This window comes from Triturus cristatus, chromosome 11, assembly GCF_964204655.1.
Source record: "Triturus cristatus chromosome 11, aTriCri1.1, whole genome shotgun sequence".
NCBI lineage: Eukaryota > Metazoa > Chordata > Amphibia > Caudata > Salamandridae > Triturus > Triturus cristatus.
Genome location: NC_140594.1, coordinates 343,309,448 through 343,324,065, shown reverse-complemented (window position 1 = coordinate 343,324,065; position 14,618 = coordinate 343,309,448). Strand labels below are relative to the sequence as shown.

The window sequence follows — 14,618 nt, the reverse complement described above, 5'->3', positions numbered from 1 at the left end:
CTTATTATGGGTTGTGCTCAAGGCAGTGTTATACTGAGTTTTGTCTATTTCAAATTAGTGTTTTCTCCACTGACATTTCTTTCAGTACTTCCTTTCCCCTGCTAGTTCATTAGTGAACCAGTGGGTAAAAAGACCATTGTCTCATAGTAGTCAAGCTAAATTTAGAGGCAACAGTGTTTGCAGACGATATAAGCCAATTATTTACCATCACCTAGTCTGACGCAACTTTGCTGATTAGTATAGGCATAGAAGATGCTAAGATCTCCTGCAATATGGATATATCAACCTTGTTTGAAGTACGGCTCCAAGGGGAAGGACCAACTCTCTTCTTTCTCATAGGAGATGACCAAAGCCAGGAGAAAGGTACTAGCAATTGGTATGGCTATAGGCTCTCCCTAAGGCTTTTGAGACCTATTGAGGTATTAGAGAAAATTGCTTTGATTATTTGACCGGCTCTGTGTGTTGGTCCCATGGGGGTCAAAGATAGATTAAAGACTGCAAGAGTATCAGACAGCTTCAGGATTAGGCTATCTGAATAATTGTCCATCTGAATGTTGAAATAACCCAGGAGTGTTAAGTTTGCATAGTTGATGATATTGTGTGTGAGCGCCTGGGTGATAGGGACTCTGGCAGACCTCATTGAGTGCCAACCACACCAAGGAACTCTTAACCATTGTCAGAGGCTTCTCCTGCCCAACATGAACTCTGCAACACCCTAGGAATCATTTCCACAACAAGATACCCATCACCTACAGGAACTTTGAGCCCCAACCCACCAACATCCTCACTCCAGTGGACGCCTCCACCAACCAACACCTAATCACATGGAAAATGCTCACCACACTGGACACTACAACCATCATGAACTTCATCCACTCAGGAGCACCCACCCACCACTGCCACACTGACTCTTCAACCTAGGAAGCAACAAGATCAGCCACCAACTCACCACTATCCTCAATGCATCCATCACCACGGCCACCTTTTCCAAGCCATGGAAACATGCAGGGGTCAGACCTCAACTCAAGAAACCCCCTGAGAACCCCAGCTTACTCCAGAACTACCACCCCATCTCACTGCTCCCGTTTTGCACCAAGGACCTGGAGAAGTCCATCAACAGTCAGCTCACCGTACACATGGAGAGAAACAGCCTGCCAAACATCTCCCAATCCAGTTTAACCACAGCCCTGACACTACCCTGATCGCAGCCATGAACAACATCTGCACCCTTCTTGACAGAGGAGAATCGGCTGCCCTGATCCTTCTGAACCTTTCCACAGCCTTCAACACCCTTTCCCACCACACACTCATCAAGAGACTGCACCAGTTCAGACTAAAAAGATAAACACTCAGGTGGATTGCACCATTCCTCATGGGACGCAAACAGAGAATACACCTCCCCCTTCACCCCGGAACCCACGAGCACCATCTGTGGCGTCCCCCAAGGCTCATTCCTCGGCCACACGATCTTCACCACCTACATGACACCTCTAGCCAACATTGTCAGAACCCTTCTAGTCAGAGAGGCACTCAGTCAGATTTTTAGGTTGCAGTGCTTTATTATTATAGCTTGGGAGAGCTATTTGTAAAAGTATGGTTGCCTTCTCTCTCCTGGAAGTGTCCTTCTCTTCACTCCGATAGGTGTTCCCTGCTCTCATCAGAATGTCTCCTCTCTGTCTCATCCCTTTTCTTTTCTCTCTTCCTCTCAGGTCAGGAGTCAGTAGTAATGCAACCTTGATATAAATAATAATAGGGGATCAGAGGGATGCAGATAGAATGCTAGCATTATCCTTTCTGTTTGTGCGTCCATCACCATGCCTGTGTTTCCAGTGGAGTGGTGCTCTCTAGCTAACTTTTGCTCTTAAACCCCCTGAGGTCCCTATCCCACATGGCCACATTCCAGCCCACCACCTGAATACTGCTCTCTGTACCCCAGGAACTTGCCTCAGACCATGGCCCTCCAGGGTCATAGCATCGGGAACTGCAGCATCCTCCTGGGACTGCTGGGTTTGACAGCAGGGTGGCGGTTGTCTGGATCTCTGCACTCCTGGTCCTCCCCTCCTGTGCTCTGCCCGAGCGTCTTCTCTCCTCCTTGGTTCACCTCACTATTGCAAGGCTCACCTCACTATTGCAAGGCTCGTCCTGTGGTGTCTCGCTATACTCCTCCTCCTGACTCCAGGGTCCTGGAAAAAACACACCTTCTTTGGCCCCATTTCCTTCTTTACCTGGACTGCTGGCATTCACCGAACAACTTCACAGGGGAAGACTAGTGCGCTGCAATGCTCATCTTCTGGGAACTCCACATTGGCCATCTTGGATTCCTCAGGTGTGGCAGATGCCCAATTACATTTCAATATCAACATTATATTCTACACCAACAACACCCAGCTCATCCTCTCAGCAGACCCCTCCACCACTAAGACTCATTTCCACAACTGCATAAAGAACATCACAGCCTAGATGAAGGACAACTGTTTGAAGCTCAACACGGACAAACTTGAAGTGGTGATTTTGGCAACCACATTACCCTCTGGAGAGACATCTGGGGCCCTCTGAAATTGGACCAACACCAAAAGACCACGCCCGAAACCTCTGCATCATGCTGAATAGCAAACTCACCATGAAATGACAGATCAACACAGTCTTCACTTCGTGCTTCCACACTCTCCATATGTTCCAAAGAATCTTCAAATGGCTCCCCATAAGCATGAGAAAAACAGTCACACAAGCAATAATCACCAGCCATTTGGACTATGGCAAGGCACTGTACGTAGGTACCACCTCCAAACTCATGAGAAGGCTCCAGATGATACAGAATTCAGCGGCCACACTGATCCTCAACCTGTCCAAATGGATCCACATCACCCAGCATCTGAGGGACTTCCACTGGCTCCCCAACCAGAAGAGATGCCAATTCAAATACTGACACACACCTACGAAGCCCTCCATTACCAAGAACCAGCATACATGAACTACCACCTGAACTTCCTCCAACCATCCAGAAATCTCCACTCTACCTTCCTCGCCCTGGCTCAGACACCGCACATCTGATCTAGCCACAGCGGTGGCTGCTCCTTTTCCCATCATGTCTCCAAGTACTAGAACACCCTCGCTCTCCTCCTCCATACATCTCACTCGCTAGTGGACTTCAGGAAGAGACTCAAGACCTGGCATTTCAACCGAGCCCAGCAATTCAAGCGTCTGGATACCTTCAGGGGTGATGAGCTGCAATCTACAAGTTCTGACTGATTGATGGATTGATTAAAGTCTCTTGCATACCCAGAGGGGTGATAAAGCAAGATCTTTGCGAAGGAGCAACTAGCGTAAAGTGAAATTTAAAAAAATAGGGATTCTGTGCCTACTGTTTCTACAACCTAGAACAAGGAGCATTTCAGTGTCTTTTTAAGTGCTATGGCTACCCCATTAACCTGCCTGCCCTCTCCATCTAAGTGTATACATGCATAGTTTGGAGAGAGGCCTAATTGCAAGCCTGGGAAAGATTCGTCATTTAGCTAGGGTTTGATCATAAAGAGGATATCTAATTGCTCCTCATCAATCACGTTATAAATGTCCAAAGCATGTTTGGGAAGAGAGAGCAAATTGATTAGAGCTGCTTTTAGTCTATTCAGGGACTCCCCAACCCCTAGATTTAGAGGTTGATTGGGAAGTTTGCAAAAGCAGCAGTTAACAGGACCTCACACTCCAGTAATACAGGATTACACAGTTCCTAATATGTGTTCTTGTGTCATGCAATTCAGGACAAGTGTAAGTGATATTGGACCCTCCCTCATATATGCAACCAGCAATATGGCTAGTGCTGGCCATGCTCAGGATGTGGACGGGTGCAGCTGTGCTTGCCTCTGGTGCACCCACTGCATGCATTCACTGTATGTCTGTGATGAGAACATCATTATATATACAGGCTTTAAGGGGTACCTGGAACACTAGAGCACTGCCAACACAGAATGGTGCCTTGTTTGTGCCAATGCACCACCCCCTTACCGCAACGTTTTACTGACGTGTTTTTAGCGGCTCAAAATAATCAGCAATAAAAGATTTTTAAAATCTATTAACTTCAAAATTAATTTTTTTTCTTCCCACCAGCAGCATAAAGGATTCGATCAAAGACAGTGGAGATTACTTGTAGAACTTACTACCAAGTGTAAGTTTACCTTCATGAATGAGGCCGTCAGGATCCAGCGGCAGATCACTAGAGCGATTACCGCTCTGAAGATTATTACATGGATGAGAAACGTGACTGATTTGTGGACTGAGACAAAGAAAAATGTAGGAACATGTGGAGAAGGGTTTTACCAATTTAGTCTCTCTCAGAGTAGAGCACAGTCTTCCTGGGAGGAAAGATTCTTACTTTGGAAGTTTAAAGAAAGATCAATGTGATGATTTTCTGGGAACTAGGCACAATCCATTGACGTAAAGACGGAGATTATGAAGAAATGGAAGAAAAGACAATTCCAAGGAGTGGCATGAGTAGTTCTACTCTTCCGTGCTGTCAAGTAACGCAGAGTGGCTGCACTTAGGCTGGTTTTTGTTTGTTCCAACTGGAATTTCCACAGGCCCGCATACAGTGTTTGAACAGTTATTTAAGTTTGAAGAGTCTGTATTGTGCTTTGATCGTACAGTGCTTAAAAGCCATCTTCAAATTGTCACCTACAAATCTGAAGAAATGTATAATCCTTACAGCTCCAGCTATTGCTCAATTACTAAACACTCGTACCTAACTTGGACGTAACCACATGTTGTACATATCGATAGTACAGAGACTTCCCTGGAGGTGAAGAAAGGAGAGGTAGGGTTTTTGAAGGTGAGCTAGAGGCACAAGGTAATATAATGGTCCTCCTAACGTTCATTGAGAGGATCCTTGAAAACATTTTTTTTTTTTGCTCTAAAGTGAAAGAGTGATAATATAAGCCTCTTGTGAGCGAGGATGTTGCACTAGGTGCACTGTGAGGGGAAGGAGGTGGCTTGATCTATTTTTTCCATACTTCTTGATTTTCAGCTGGTCATTATTGTGACCCCTTATTTTAAATCCGCCACCTGAAGTGGTTGGTTTTTTGGACAGGTTGGCTAATCCACCAGTTGTTGCTTCTTTGTAAGTGATGCATTGGATGGTGTTGAGGCAGCCTGTGCAAGTTCTTCAAAGTGGTGAGATGTGGCCATGTTTTATCAATAGTTTCATTAGATGTGGGTAACAAGCAGGATATCCTTCCCTGAGGCCATCGTAGAGGCAGGGACATCATGAACAGTGTGGTACCCACTAGACAGATAGGAGCAGATAAGAGCTGGGAGTATGGTTCTGAAGTCAATGTCGATGTCAAATATTCTTGTAGATCGCACATCTCACCAGAAGGTCTCATGGCGCTTGCAACAAAGAAACAGCAATACGGAAGCAACAAGAAAACTAAAGGCAAGATTACTGATGGAAAAACCAGGTTTTCAGCTTTCTACGAAAACATCTATGGTCGACTATGAAAGAGAGGCGTAATGGTAGTTTATTCCATAGCATGGGGGCAAGATAAGAATGAATGGCCACCATTACGAGAGGTTCGAATGCGAGGCTGAACAAGGTATGATTTGTTGCCGGACCTTAAAGGTCTTCCCGGTATATACCATTTAAGTTTTTTTGCAAGGTAGTTTGGGACAGTGTCATACATTGTCTTGTGTGTGAGACTTAGGATTTTGAAATGGCCTCTTTGTTGAACCGCAAGCCAGTGGAGAGTTTTTAGGTTTGGGGCGGAGGGGGATCTAGAAGGGAGATTAAGGATAAGTCTGGCTGCGGTGTTTTGAAGAATCTGAAGCTTGGAAAGCAGGTCCTCATTAAGTGCCGTGAACAGGGCGTTCCCATAATCAAGTCGGCTAATAACAAGACCCTGCATCAAAGGTTTCCTAGCTTCAATAGGTAGCCACGTAAAGATTTTGCGGAGATTGCGCATGATCCCATAGCAGACACCAAGAACCTGGTTAACGTGGGTTTTCATGGACAGTGAACTGTCGATGGTAATTCCCAGGTTACGTACTGCTTCTGGGTGCTAAGACCTCACTGACTCCATCATTGCAAGCTGGTACAATCTTGTCTTGGTTTTCTTGAAAATGTATGTCTTGAAGGAAAGGTAAGTGCCGAGGGTGAATCTATGTGATCTGGAGTTACTTACAAGCTACAGTATTCATCTGTTTAGCTTAATGTGGGCATGTCAGTCTTCTGCTGAGCTTCTCTGTTCCTATCAACCTTAAAACAAATCCTTCAAATGTATAAGAATAGACTGCATGTGCGCTCTTAAAAAGAGAACCCAGGAAACATACGTGGAAAAAGCAATATTGGGTCAGAATAAATCACCCTGCAGTAATTCCAGAGTACACCTTTCAAAATGAAAACCACTAAAGCTAAAGAAGCATTGATTTATGTTGCAACCGCAAGATATTGTGTATTATTTCATGAACTGAGCGTTTGCAGGTCTGTTTACTCCTTCTCCAGCCTCCTGACTCCGAGGATGGAAAGTGATATTTTAATTGACTGAACCCAGTGCTCCGGCGCTGCAATGCATAGGGCTGAGCACTCAAATGAAGCTGGGTCTTTGAAGACGAGCTTTCTTAACGCAGTAACCTTTGCTGAACCAGGTACAGTCTATTGCTTAAAAACATGTAGCTTTTTTATGACCAATAGAGACAGAAGAAAGTGCTGAGCTGTTCTGTAGCATTTCTAAACAAGGTCATTGCGACCTGCTCTATGGAGTACAATGAGTGCTTTGAAACAGGAAATTGTCAGCATTCTGATCATTTGGATACTTGTAACAAGCTTTGAGGTAGTAAATAACGTGATTCTAATTAACATATATGTCCCTTGACATGGCTTTAAAGCTATACAAAATGATCCAATTGAATGCATGTACTATAAATATTTTTGTTTTTTCCTAAGGTGGTGGGATTCTTCGTTGAAGCTATCGGGCATGAGTGGCTTTATCACTTTTTTTCCGCAAGTTGGATTAATATCATGAATCTCAGTTGGGCTGGGTAAATTGATTTTTAATTCTAAGGTAAGTGTAAGTGGATCGTGGTGCAAATATTTGAAGATTCGCGAATACGCTTCCATCTGCCATGGACTGAACAAAAAGTAAAAACAAACTGTAATGTTCGTGGCAGTTCGGGTTATTTTTTGCGGTTCATGTGGTTTGTTGGCTAGGGTGAACCACAAAATGCAGACATAATCACAAAACGTACAAAAAACCCAAAAGGTATCCATTCTCTGTTTCCTAGTGGAGTGGGGGTTGGGTCGGAAACCATTTCAATGGAGAAACATCATGTCACATTTCGCAATTCTTTTCTCTCTACCTTGTGTGCAGAAAAAGCATTATATTGATCTACAAATAACAAAACAATTAACTAAAATAACTAAATTAACCCATGGCCAAGTGTGGATCTTTCCCTTCTTCATGAAAGTGGTCCAGAGCTAAGATCCTGTGAATTAAAGCGTGACTTGAGTTCAAACCTAGGCTCCACTTCTTGACCTCTTTGTGCATGTATGGGAAAAACCACTTTATGTCAGTGCAACAGTTCGTTTGGTTGACATAAAGAGGGCCTCAAATTGGACTACACACTTTTATATCTCCTTTTACAGATTCTTAGAACTCCATTTTTGTCAAACCAGTTTCAGGTATTAGTACTGACCTCTAACAATGCTGTGAAAGCTTACATTTCACAGCATCAATAAGAACGCAGCATAAATGCTTCATTGACCTAGAAAGAGTACCAAGGAATCTGCCTGAAAAAGGGGTGATTGAGATGTTTGAATCCCTCAATCCATTTCAGTACTTCCTTATTCTGAAGTTATTTAACTGAATGTTAGTAAAACATGTTATTTGCAGAAATGCAAATGGAAATATTGTTGTAGAAAGGACATATAAAAATAGTTTTTTAGTGATATTTTTACTTTTTTTCAGTGTGATACAGGTAGACCTATTCAGTGGCCCCTGATAAGGAGTAGCTTGAAAGTCTCTCAACATCTCAAACACAATTTAAAACGAGGACGTCCATTATGGGTTGCTAGAGGTCGCAGAGGAAACCCTTACTTGCCCCGTGTGACCCTTGGCACTTCCCTTGTGAAAGCTGGCCTTGAAAACAATGTTTTCACCCTGAAAGCATCTTTATTCCTCACCCTGGCCTTGCTCCTGAAACAAACTTTTCAGAAGTTGGTTGGGGTGTGAAAGCCACTTCAGTGTGACAGTGACAACAGAATCTGAGCTGGTGTGCCCACTGGGATTAGGATGCTGAAAACTTGCTCACAAGCCTTATGGAGCTTGGCTTTCAATAGACCAGTGGCACTGTGAACCATATGTGAGAGGGGCCCAGCGTGCCCTTCACCAGCTGCAGCTACTGAGGCATGCGACCCCTCATATTTTGGTGTGCCACTGCCAGCCTGGATCTGAACCCCAGGTCTGTTCTGGCGGGGAAACCAGATGAGAGACAGACACTGAAATAACACAGTCTGAGTCTTTGCAGAAGAAGGGTGTATGCTTTCAGTAAGAGAGGCTATCAGCACAGTGACTTTTTGGTCTTTGTCACAAATGAGCTTGTTTGTAGTTGGGTGAGTGCCGGGACAGTCATGCAGGGCATGCCGGTTGGTTGAGCTTGTGCGCTACCAGGACCAAACGTGCATGCAAGTGAATGTGCCCAGCCTGGAGAGACACAAGGCAGCTATGGGGTATGCCACAGAGAAAGTCGGAGATGGGACAGCCTAGTCAGTCCCTTTGCTGTAACTGACTGACAGGTCCTACCCAGAAATGACAAGCGCAAGGCATGAACTGTGTCCTATGTTAGGTGAGTGGTAGGAGTTGTAGTGAGGTAGGGACAGGTCCATAGGTCACTAGATGATGGCTCAAGGCATGGCAGACTCTTGACACAAGACACTAAGCATAGGCGAGTTGCTGAGTGCTTAGGGAATGAAGACCCTCTGCATGTGCAATCTTCCTTCTGCCGGTATGTTCCGTGTGATACATGGAATTACTCGTACAGTTCTTCGCATGTAGAAAGGGATGCACTTTTAGAGACTGTGTAAATACTATCACAGAACTCACCTGATCAAGAATAAGTCATGTCACCATTAGTGAACGCTCAAGAAAGTGTGTAGAGTCCCAGATAATGACCACAATCCTATGGTAGGTTCTACATTACCTTCTACATATAGCTGAACTTTATACAGCTTTATTCAATGAATCATATTGTTTACTGCCTATTGGAAATTAGGCAGGTCCCAACTTTCAGCTTCCTGTGATTGGCAGTGATCAAAGGGACGGGGTCCTGCAAGGGACAGCAGACAGCCACCCCTCTTATTTCAATCCGACACAGAAACTGTGTTTTTTTATTTAAAGCAGCCCACGTGCCTTAAAAGAGCTGGGGTTGCTTTCCATTTTGGAAAACATCTGATGGAGCAGCCAGTGGTCCCCTGGACAACTACCTACTTGCCCCACGGCTGCCTCCCTAGTTCACAAAGAGGAGCATATCTAAAGAAGACCCATTGCCCTTTGTGAATCAGCCATCACCCAACTAGGGAGTTGGTAACTGATTAGAGGTTATGACTGAAATTCTGGTCATGGACATTCATACATACGATACTGATCAACAGTTTGTAAGAAACATCTAGTTGACATGCTTTGCTTAATCACAAAATGGGGTTAGTACATAAGAAAAGGGGATTTTGTGACCACAAACCCATTGATTTGGCGAATCACTGACCCTGTGATCACACAATCGCTTACAACTACAGCCCCAATGTATATAAAGTGTTGTCTAATCCCCTGACATGCAAAGTGACGTGTGTGGGGGATGGGGAACTCTGCGTGGGGGACGGGGAGCTCTGCATGAGAGGAGGGAGAGCTCTTTGAGCGGGAATCAAATTGGATCCATGTTCAGCATCTGCAATGGACTGCTGGCTCTGCTCCGGCTTCCATCATTAGTTTGGCAGCCTGCGGAAAGGTGCTAATATGGCCCCATAAAAAGTGCTCTACTTAAGCTGCGAAGCACCGGTGCTGCCAATGGCTAGAATAGCCGCCCCTCTGGGACGTGCTTGTACTGTGCACATTAATACTGTTGAGATGTTCACACTGTGCTTTCCTGGTATAACAGCGCTGCTTAGAAGTGTTGTTACTGAGTGTTCCTTTCTCTCTCGACCAATGCATCCCATTGAAGGATCCGCGTTTGTCCTCGTGACCACAGGTCTGCAACTGCGAGGCCATCCAGCTTTACACACTGTTGAGCAGGTTATACAAATGCACCAGTTACATTAGCATAGTGAGTGGGAAGATGATTGCAATACTGTAGAGGTGAAGTGATCGGTGATTGCAGTACATTTTACCTCCGAGACCTCTCACCGCCTCAAACTGAAACAGATTTTTTACTGGTACTTCACTCACCCTCCTTCCGGGCAAAAAAACACTCTTGCATGTATTTAATTACAACCTCAAATTGAAAATGGCTGGATTTCAAGTGTAATTTAAAAAAGTAAGGTAAGCTGATGATATTTCCAATTATGGTATAGTATAAAGGCTCAGCATGAAACTGCGGTATGCTCAGGGTCGATGGCACTGTGCCTACGCCCTGGCGGCTAGAGCCAAGAATTTGAAGGTGGCACTTGGCTCTGAGAGTGGAATTGCTCCTGGAGAGGTTGTACAGGGTATTGAAGGCTGGAGCTACACCTGGGGATACTGAATCTGGCCAGTCGAAGTTGGGTGTGTAAATTCCAGTGGTCTGCTCATACATCAATAGCTTTCTCCATTCCATTAAGGCGTGAAAGAACTGTCTGCAACTTGCGGTGCCCCATAATGTCCAAGTACCTTTATTTGTATATTTTATTAGATGAAATATACAGAGATTCATTTCCGTCATATTAAATACACAAGATTAGGGATGGATGTAACTCGCGTAACTCCGTCAATCATGCGCAATTACCTACGAATTCAGCAACATTACTCTTGAATTATGCAAGAAGAGTCATTCTGTGTTTAGCGCTATTTCTTAGTGCAATCATGCCCCCTTTCATCCAAAATGAAACACGAGGATGCACTTTGCACTAAGAAATAGCGCTAAATGCAATAGAACATGAATAGTGAATGTGAGCAGCTGCTCACGCTTGCTAGACGTGCTCTTGGGGTTGGATTTTCCCCAATTTACTACAGGCATTTAGCACTATTTCCTTAGCACAAAATGCGCCCTCGCATGCAAGTATGCATTTTGCGTTAAGAAACCACTAAATGCCGAAAAACAGAATAGCGAGCACAAGCAGCTGTTTTCCCTCACTAAATGTGCTCTTGTGGTAGGATTTATTCCCCTTAAATTAATCTTAATTGCAAAAGCAAGAATAAATGCATAATTATCAGTAGTTATGCATCGAAACGCGGAATTACCAAAATTACTCTGACCACGGAGGTGTAATCAAAATTCAGCTCAGACCTACACGAGATAGTACATTCATGTCCGCATAGGGCATGAACCACATGTTTCACATGAGATTTGGATTCGGGGTTTATTGCCTGTACCCTGTTACTTTACAAGCTATGTTCTACAGTATCCATTTAAAACATTAGGCCTACCTCAAAAGACTTTGCATAGATCTGTTTTTGTAACTGCTGTGTCTTTTAAACAATGGCACACCTCATGTACTGCTCTAAATTTTGAAGATATCCCTTCTGAAAATGTAATCAGAGTTAAAATACGAGGAATCACATGCCCTGGGACATAACTTTGTCAAACCTCATATGAACTCACTTCTTTTGATGTAACTGGGGGTGAAAGGGAGTGTCATGTCACTCCCACTACCCCAGGCATTTAGATGAATTAACATACATGCATATGAGGTAAGAAATAAGGAATTATTCCAAAGTTTCCTGAGAAGAAGGATTTCTCTGCATAACATCCACAATGTCCTGCAGGCTATTTTAGTAGCTTTCGTCCCACATCCCAGACATTGTCCACCTCCAATATTTAAAAGTCACACTGTGACCACGTGCTTTCACGATGGAATGGAAACCCTTGATTCAAAGTAGGCTTTTCTCCTTCACGGTGAAGGTTTTACAACGTTGTACTTGTCTTAATGTAAACAATTGTTGGATAAAAACAAAGCGAGAAAGTAATCGAGAAAATCGAAGTCTCGTTGAAAATGCAGCTTCTTTTAGGTTGAGAGTATTTTTTTTCTAAAAGGAAGCACCGTGAAGCAGCTGCACGGAGTCTGGTTCAGAAAGAGGACATTGCAGTAAGCAGCAAAAAATCAAATGCATACACTATCTCTGCACAATTAATGATTTCACCATCAACACGAGTTTCTATAAATCAAAATTCCTGGTCTTTCTCTCTTTACTGTGCAGTCCCCTGACAAAAACTCGAGATAATGGAACACACCAAACAGTGGAACAAAATAATTGAACAAAAGATTGGGTTATCAGCAGCTTAGGAACAGATTTTAATGCGGGACAAAAAAGCAGCTTATTTAAATCAACGCAAAATATTTAAAGCGGAGAGTCGTTTTACAGAAAGAGGCACTGCACATATAAAATACCAGAGTAAATCTTAATATGGAATACCAGAGTACATCTTAAATGCTGCTTGGCACGAGAATAATAGCGTCTTAAGCTAGAGACCAGAGGGCAGTGATTTGTATTTACAGAAACAGACAATAACAAGAAATCGAAGGCTTAACATCATACACTAGGCTAAGGATCATTAGTCACCCAGTAAGATTTAACGATACGTTGGTGCAGAACGCTGGTGGGAGATTTTTCTTCACATACAAGATCAACAAGTAGGCTCGGGTGAAATTTCAATACGCTGGTGTAATTTTCGCATTTTACGGAATTTTGGGTTGCACTTCCTATGCGAAATTCCAGAAATTGCATCATTTTGCCACAAAGCATAATTGCAGCTGTTCGTGGCAAAATTATAGTGCAGGAGTGTGGGAACAATTCCAACAACCACAAAGTGTGCCACCACACTCTGCAGAAATTGTGTTTTTAATTTTTTTATTTTAAAAATACTCCTTTGTATCAAAGATTGACATGAGGATGCGTTTAATGCTTAAATATAGTGTTTAATGGTGGATTCGCATTTTTCAAAATTGTGTGAAATATTGCGTAAGTATGTGAAAGCAAGTTATGTAAAATTCGTACTCCCCTTCTACGTACTAGCGCAACGATAGTTTAAAAACAAAACACATACAGGGCCTGAATATCATTACATTTTGAGTAATTAAACAGAATATGAAGTACAATACATAGGTAATTTAATCAATCAAACCAGCAAGCAGTTCTTATGCCACAGCTCTAAATGTTATTCTTTGTTAAATCTTAGGTGCCATGTCCCACAAGGTGCATTAGTCAATTCCACATCATTCAAATGAATTATTTAATATTTAAATCTTCTGAAAGAAAAAAGTGGGGGTGCCTCTTTTGCGGGTAGAGGGAGAGTATAAAAACTTTGTAGATCAGAGAATCCCAGATACCTAACCCTCAGGTTCACTCTAACATTTATTTTTAGAATACACATGACACTTTTCAATTATGTTTTCAAATTAAATACATATCCCCAACCATATGAACGTTTCTGTTGGGATTTGTGTCTCTGTCTTTCTTGAAATTCTCAAATGTCTTCGACCCTCAATTGCGGGGCATTATGTAGCCACTCCTTTGAAGTGGGCAACTAGGGTGTGAATGGGTGAGATCACACAAACACATTAATTGGTCTCTAGGAATTAACTTAAACTGAGCCCAGGCAGAATATATTCCTTGCCACATATTAGCTGTTAAATTAATAGGTAAAAGAAATTCGGCATTGGTCTTTTCAGCCCAGGTTGCCACCAACCTACAGGTGTAGTCTTGAAAGTAAGTTCCTTTAAATGTTTAAAGGTTTTATTGGTTTTGCATAAAACAGAAGTATGTCTTGCACCAGGTGCTGCAGGAAAACATTTATTATAACATCGCATTCTGTGTTTCAGAAGTATGTGGTACAAATATTCAATTTGTTTACGACATTCTCATATCTGTAATAATTTTAATATTACAAAGTGACCGTGATGATAATTTGGAAAGAAATTAAAGCATGTTTGCTTTTAAACAGAGCACACAACTAATGTAGCAAGGCCTGGTTTGGAGAGTATAGCAACAGCTATGCTGATGTAAGGGCACAAACAATGGCAGCTATGCAGAAAAAGATGGATTTCCTGGTTCTAATATTTTATTTTGTGGTCAATTGGAAACTCTGAGACCAGAAATAAGGTATCTAAACTTCAGTGTCAGCATAACAACATAGATACTAGGTCACACTGCTGTATTATACAATAGAACGTGCCCCTCTTTTCTGATTAAGGTTTTTGAGGTGATATTTCGCATTGATGGTACCTGTACTCCACATGCTTTGAAGCGTCTGTTGTCCAGCTTCTGACTTCTAGTCTTCTAGCATTCTAGAACGAAAGTATGATGAGCCAAGTTTTAATTTGTATACACTGTGTAGATGTATGACTAAGCAAGCATCTTTAAACATGCACAGAAAATATTTCACTCACTGAAACTGTTCTTTCTTTTGGTACAGGGGTTTTATTTGAATGTGCACATAAACAGGAGCAC

The 14,618-nt window shown here is 42.8% G+C and overlaps 1 protein-coding gene across 2 annotated transcripts in view; it reads right to left on the bottom strand.

The window, feature by feature from the left end:
• RTN4R (reticulon 4 receptor) overlaps window positions 1-14,618 on the bottom strand; it is a 767,021-nt gene that overhangs the window by 452,349 nt on the left and 300,054 nt on the right. For both annotated transcript variants that reach the window (XM_085633954.1, XM_085633953.1), the window contains exon 3: window positions 14,394-14,455. The gene's annotated coding sequence lies outside the window, so the exon portion shown is untranslated. The remainder of the gene's footprint in view (window positions 1-14,393; window positions 14,456-14,618) is intronic.